Raw genomic sequence first — 7,941 nt, 5'->3', positions numbered from 1 at the left:
CATGGCGGAGACACGCTTGAGTCTTTTACTTTCGGTTTTGAACCACCAACTAACAGCTGAAAATACATTATATTTTTGTTGTTGAAAATATATTTCACAGCGATTTAGATGGTACAATGACTCCCTACACTATAAAGTGCTTGTATTCTCACATAAACTCAAATTGAGGGAACAGTAACATTTTTGCAAACAGGAAATGACAGAGCAGCTTTCCCATTTTGACAAAAAATGCCGTCCCGGCGGGAGAAATCAATATGAGAATATCACAGTCAATCACAACACTGGCGGGTAAGAAATACTGTCAAACATTATAATTCCACTATTACTGCAGATATATTATGAGCATTTTCTAAAATTACAATGCAAAAAAAAAATCCTATGTGTAGCACCTTTAAGAATATAAATCAAATCAAATCAAATTGTATTTCTCACATGCGCCGAATACAACAGACCTACAGTGAAATGCTTCCTTACAAGCCCTTAACCAACCATGCAGTTTTAAGAAAATCAACCATGCAGTTTTAAGAAAAGAAAATACCTAAAAAAAGTCAGAGATTAGAAAAACAAATAATTAAAGAGCAGCAGTAAATAACAATAGCGTGGCTATATACAGAGGCTCTATACAGGGGGTACAGAGTCAATATGTCAATGTGCGGGGGCACCGGTGTCGAGGCAATTGAGGTAATTATGTACATGCAGGTAGGGTTATTAAAGTGGCTATGCATAGATAATCACAGAGAGTAGCTGCAGCGTATGGGGGGGGGGGGGGGCAGTGATGTACTTGGCCGTACACATTACCCTCTGTAGTGCCTTGCGGTCGGAGCAGATGCCGTACCAGTCAGTGATGCAACCCGTCAGGATGCTCTCGATGGTGCAACTGTAAAACCTTTTGAGGATCTGAGGACCCATGCCAAATCTTTTCAGTCTCCTAAGGGGGAATAAGTTTTGTCGTGCACTCTTCATGACTGTGTTGGTGTGCTTGGACCATATTAGTTTGTTGGTGATGTGGACGCCAAGGAACTTGAAGCTCTCAACCTGCTCCACTACAGCCCCGTTGATGAAAATGGGGGCATGCTTTTCCTGTAGTCGGAGTCCCTCATGTTGAGGGAGAGGTAGTTGTCCTTGAACCACACGGTCAGGTCTCTGACCTCCTCCCTATAGGCTGTCTTATCGTTGTCAGTGATCAGGCCTACCACTGTTGTGTCATCAGCTAACTTAATGATGGTGTTGGAGTTGTGCCTGGCCGTACAGTCATGAGTGAACAGGGAGTACAGGAGGTTACTGAGCACACACCCCTGAGGGGCCCTCGTGTTGAGAATCAGCGAGGCGGATGTGTTGTTACCTACCCTTACCACCTGGGGGCAGCCCGTCAGGAAGTCCAGGATTCAGTTGCAGAGGGAGGTGTTTAGTCCTAGGGTCCTTAGCTTATTGATGAGTTTTGAGGGCACTGTGGTGTTGAATGCTGAGCTGTAGTCAATGAATAGCATTCTCACATACGTGTTCATTTTGTCCAGGTGGGAAAGGACAGTGTGGAGTGTAATAGAGATTGCATCATCTGTAGATTTGTTGGTGCGGAATGCAAATTGGAGTGGGTCTAGGGTTTCTGGGATAATGGTGTTAATGTGAGTCATGACCAGCCTTTCAAAGCACTTCATGGCTACAGACGTGAGTGCTACAGGTCGGTAGTCATTTAGACAGGTTACCTTAGTGTTCTTGGGCACAGGGACTATGGTGGTCTGCTTGAAACATGTTGGTATTACAGACTCAGACAGGGAGAGGTTGAAAATGTCAGTGAAGATACTTGTCAATTGGTCAGCGCATGCTCGGAGTACACGTCCTGGTAATCCATCTGGCCCTGCGGCCTTGTGGATGTTGACCTGTTTAAAGGTGTTACTCACATCGCCTGTGGAGAGCGTGATCACACAGTCATCCGGAACAGCTGATGCTCTCATGCATGTTTCAGTGTTACTTGCCTCAAAGCGAGCATAGAAGTTATTTAGCTCGTCTGGTAGGCTCGTGTCACTGGACAGCTCTCGGCTGTGCTTCCCTTTGTAGACTGTAATAGTTTGCAAGCCCTGCCACATCCGACGAGCGTCGGAGCCGGTGTAGTACGATTCGATCTTGGTCCTGTATTGATGCTTTGCCTGTTTGATGGTTCATCGGAGCGCATAGCGGGATTTCTTATAAGCTTACAGCTCCTTGAAAGCGGCAGCTCTACCCTTTAACTCAGTGCGGGTGTTGCCTGTAATCCATGGCTTCTGGTTCGGGTATGTACGTACAGTCACTGTGGGGACAACGTCCTCGATGCACTTATTGATAAAGCCAGTGACTGATGTGGTGTACTCCTCAATCACATTGGAAGAATCCCGGAACATATTCCAGTCTGTGCTAGCAAAACAGTCCTGTAGTTTAGTAATGTTTGCTTGTAAGCAGGAATCAGGAGGATAGAGTTATGGTCAGATTTGCCAAATGGAGGACGAGGGAGAGCTTTGTGCGTGTCTCTGTGGGTGGAGTAAAGGTAGTCTAGCATTCTTTTTTCTCTGGTTGCACATTTTACATGCTGATAGAAATTCGGTAAAACTGATTTGTGTTTCCCTGCATTAAAGTCACCAGCCACTAGGAGCACCGCATCTGGATGAGCGTTTTCCTGTTTGCTTATAGCGGAATAGAGCTCATTTTGTGCCATTTTAGTGCCAACCTCACTCTGTAGTGGTATGTAAACAGCTACAAAAAATAAAGATGAAAACTCTTTAGGTAGATAGTGTGGTCTACAGCTTATCATGAGATACTCTACCTCAGGCGGGCACAACTTGGAGACTTCTTTAGATATCATGCACCAGCTGTTGTTTACATAAATGCATAGGCCTCTGCCCCATGTCTTACCAGAGGCTGCTGTTCTGTCTTGCCGATAGAGTGTCTAACCCGCCAGCTGTATGTTCTTAATGTCATCTTTCAGCCACGACTCTGTGAAACATATTACAGTTTTTAATGTCCCGTTGGTAGGATATACGTGCTTTCAGTTCGTCCCATTTATTTTCCAGTGATTGAACGTTAGCAGAATGGAAGACACGGGCAGATTGGCCACTCGTTGCCTGATCCTCGAGGGCACCCCGATCTTTTGCCTCGAACTCTCCGTTTCCTTCAGCAGCGAATCACGGGGATCGGGGCCTGGTCGGGTGTCTGCAGTATATCCCGACTCATTGAAGAAGAACTCCTCGTCCAATTTGAGGTGAATAATCCCCGTTCTGATGTCCAGAAGCTCTTTTCTGGTCATAAGAGATGGTAGCAGCAACATTATGTACAAAACAAGTTACGAACAATGCAAAAACACAAACAAAATAGCATGATTGGTTGAGAGCCGATAAGACGGCAGCCCTACCCTTCGGCGCCAGTATGTTTTACATTGAAGGGCCAGTGACCTGTGTTCAATGGCTCTTACAGACAAGCACTTTTTTTTGAGAGACGTGAGTCACCCATGCTTGTCCCTCCGATGTCCCCCTCACTATCCCTCTGGTCCCATCTCCTCCCTGCCATGTCAGCTCGAGCTGTCACTGCACAGCTAACTGTCAACTGGGAAACGCACTGAGATGGAGTCAGTTAAATCTCCTTCAATGTGAATAAATTAAAAAGCCTTTTCTTAAAATTAACATTTTGTAAATGGATATATGACTAGAAATGTAGCTAAATTTGGATGTAGAGGCAAACTTTTGGTAAGACTGTGTATTATGAGTGATAATAGATGGTATAGAAGAAACATTTGTTATATTTCCCTTCAGGATAAATATATTTTACTGAAAAGATGAGAAGTAATTTCTTAAGAGCACATACACATAAGACATACATTGGACATTTACATTACCTTCACTTTGAAACACATAACTACAGTATGCATGGACCTGAAGCAGAAAACCCATTCCCCCCAAAAACAATAACTTAAAATAGTTTGTTCCCTCAACTCTCAGCTCGTCAATGACAATGTGATGAAACGTTCAAGTGATTACAATGTATGTAAAAGTGCACAGTGCATCTAACAGAATGTACACCTGTTAGCTATGCATCCTGTGGCGGATGTACTGTATGTTATGGAGATGGGAAAATGAATGAAAATTAGTAAAATTATCAAATAAGTCTCATAACCTACCCATAATATTAGATGATATGTCCAGTCCAATTCAAAGAAATAAGGATTTTTTGAGTCGTACTTTCTGGATATCCCAAGGGTTGTTTTAGTGAGGAGACCTCAGATGAGTAGACCTGAAAAGGTCCAAGTAGACCAGTTACAGTGTGTATTACCACTGGATGAGCAGGACAGGTTCCACACTGGTGAGGGTTCCAGGTAGAGGTAGCCAGAGTGGGTTGTCCAGAGGTTTTGAAGTTCAGTCTCTATTATAGGTGTACTCCAGAGGGAATATCCCTGGTCCAAACCAGGCTGGGGTAACAGAGGGACACTAGTGTAAGAGATGGTGTGTAGAAGCTGTTGATCACTTCACTTCCCTCAGGATAGTGTCTAAGTCCCTGATAGATGTGAGAGGATGCCCTTTCTCTCTCTCAACCCTCCTCCTTTCACTCTATCACTGTGTATGGCAGTGACTGTCACACATTGTGAGCTGTGTGATTTTTTTTTCAGACAGACACACACTCCACTGTCCCCTCAAAAGTCAGGTCTTCCCAGGGTCCTAGAGCTCACCAAATCACAAGACTGGCACCAGCTGTGTGGAAACAACTGAAACTGGAATGTACAGTACATGTTGACATGGCCTTTTCCAACAATGTGTTTTTGTATTATTTAGAGTTAAAACATAATTTTTTTAACCAAATATCACATTACTCAGAGTGAATGTTAATTAAAACAATTTGGTATAATCTTTTCTTGAACCATCATCTATTAATTTAGTAATTGAACCAGCTGTGGTGATGAGAATTATATTAATCTCTGGATGACAATGTTCAAAATTGAGTGTTAGGAAGAAACTGTAATAGCAACTTTGTGTGTTGGTGTTGCTATTTAATGAAATGCTGTAAGTGTTGTCTGAAGAATGGGATCACCAGATCCAACTTGTTGTCTGAAGAATGGGATCACCAGATCCAACTGAGCATATACAGTGTATTGCAAACATGTTGGGCAACAACCACTAAACAGTGTCAACCAACAGTGACATCAAAAACGCTGAAGGTATAACTTTAGTTATTTTGCACAAAACACTGGGAGCAGGGTACAATAATATAACTCCGAAAAATGTAGATGAAAACCTGCGGAGAGAGAGAGATATGCGACAGACAGAGGTCTGACAGCTAGCTTGAGGGCCATTTTGTTTATTGAGCCTGTATCGTGGGTTCAAGTAAATAGATCACATACAAAAAGGCTGAGAGGTGGCTACATTCAACAGGGTCTGAGGCAGTGCTCTCTAGTGACACCTCCTGGTGACGAGGCAGAAGGACATTCTCTCAACAGGCTGCTGTGTGCAATGAATAGGACCCGTATTCGTAGTGTCTCAGAGTAGGAGAGCTGATCTAGGATCACTTATTCTTTACGATTTAAAAGGCAAAAATTATCCTAGATCAGCACTCCCAATCCGAGATGCTTTGTGAATCTGGGCCCAGGCCACTGAATATACTGAGACAAGAAAATTGATCACCACAGGCACTTTCAAAGCATTGATAGGCAACACATAAACAATAACAGTGCACTGGGATTATAGATTGGCAAAGCGCATCTTCTCGTTCATAGACAAATCAAACTTTTGTGGACATATACAGAACATGGATATCATCTCTACAGTTATTCCCTCAATCAGGCATTTTACTCCATGCCGATACGGCATATATCTTCCGTATCGAATTCTGTTGCATGCACTCACATTCATATGGTAACTGAAGAGATATGTTTTCACCAAAAGTAGGTGAGTGAAAATGAAAAGCTTTTTAAGTAAACTCAGCAAAAAAAGAAACGTCCTCTCACTGTCAACTGCATTTATTTTCAGCAAACTTAACATGTATAAATATTTGTATGAACATAACAAGATTCAACAACTGAGACATAAACTGAACAAGTTCCACAGACATGTGACTAACAGAAATGGAAAAATGTGACCCTGAACAAAGGGGGGATCAAAATTAACAGTCGGTATCTGTTGTGGCCACCAGCTGCATTAAGTACTGCAGTGCATCTCCTCCTCATGGACTGCACCAGATTTACCAGTTCTTGCTGTGAGATGTTACCCCACTCTTCCACCAAGGCACCTGCAAGTTCCCAGACATGTCTGGAGGGGATGGTCCTAGCCCTCACCCTCCGATCCAACAGGTCCCAGACGTGCTCAATGGGATTGAGATCTGGGCTCTTCGCTGGCCATGGCAGAACACTGACATTCCTGTCTTGCAGGAAATCACACACAGAACTAGCAAAATGGCTGGTGGCATTGTCATGCTGGAGGGTCACGTCAGGATGAGCCTGCAGGAAGGGTACCACATGAGGGAGGAGGATGTCTTCCCTTAAACACACAGCATTGAGATTGCCTGCAATGACAACAAGCTCAGTCTGATGATGCTGTGACACACCGCCCCAGACCATGACGGACCCTCCACCTCCAAATTGATCCCGCTCCAGAGTATAGGCTTTGGTGTAACGCTCATTCCTTCGACGATAAACGCGAATCCGACCATCACCCCTGGTGAGACAAAACCGCGACTCGTCAGTGAAGAGCACTTTTTGCCAGTCCTGTCTGGTCCAGCGACGGTGGGTTTGTGCCCATAGGCGACGTTGTTGCCGGTGATGTCTGGTGAGGACCTGCCTTACAACAGGCCTACAAGCCCTCAGTCCAGCCTCTCTCGGCCTATAGTCTGAGCCCTGATGGAGAGATTGTGCGTTCCTGGTGTAACTCGGGCAGTTGTTGTTGCCATCCTGTACCTGTAACGCAGGTGTGATGTTCGGATGTACCGATCCTGTGCAGGTGTTGTTACACGTGGTCTGCCACTGCGAGGATTATCAGCTGTTGTCCTGTCTCCCTGTAGCGCTGTCTTGGGCATCTCACAGTACGGACATTGCAATTTATTGCCCTGGCCACATCTGCAGTCCTCATGCCTCCTTGCAGCATGCCTAAGGCACATTCATGCAGATGAGCAGGGACCCTGGGCATCTTTCTTTTGGTGATCTGTGACCTTATTTGCATACCGTCTGTACGCTGCTAGTGTCTTAATGACCGTTCCACAGGTGCATGTTCATTAATTGTTTATGGTTCATTGAACAAGCATGGGAAACAGTGTTTAAACCCTTTACAATGAAGATCTGTGAAGTTATTTGGATTTTTACAAATTATCTTTGAAAGACAGGGTCCTGAAAAAGTGATTTTTTTTGCTGAGTTTATGTTCAGAGTCGGAAATACAGAGCGAAATAAAAAATAATAATGTCCAGAACGAAGACACAGGTAGGTACTGTATTGCATTAGTAAAGGTACAGTATTCACACTTTATATCCAGTAAAAGTAATGTGAACAGTCCTCCCATAACCAAAATTACAGTGGGCAAATAGCACAATTAATGTACATTGAAAATCTAGCCACAGTATTTGTCTGTTCAAAGTAAATATTCTAGAATAATAGATTTACAATAACGATTGTAATTTTAAGAGAGTACAGTATATATATTTTTACAATTTAGTCATTACAGTAGTGAGCACATACATTTTCATTTGTACTGGTCCCTCGTGGGAATCAAACCCACAACCCTGGCATTGCAAGTTCCATGTTCTACCAACTGAGCACAGGTTACGAGTAAAACTGCTAACAGCCAAATACAATAGACCAGCTATTCACCCAGGGGTACGCCAAATAAAAATGTGATTCACATTTTCAAACAGTGCATTTAGATTTTCCAATGGGGCTATACATTTGGGTGATGTTTTTATTCTTGCCTGAGTAACCTCATTTCACTGCAAAAAAATGTAAT

The sequence above is a fragment of the Salvelinus namaycush genome, chromosome 2 (genome assembly GCF_016432855.1).
Source record: "Salvelinus namaycush isolate Seneca chromosome 2, SaNama_1.0, whole genome shotgun sequence".
Taxonomy (NCBI): Eukaryota; Metazoa; Chordata; class Actinopteri; order Salmoniformes; family Salmonidae; genus Salvelinus; species Salvelinus namaycush.
This window is presented reverse-complemented; position numbering follows the sequence as displayed.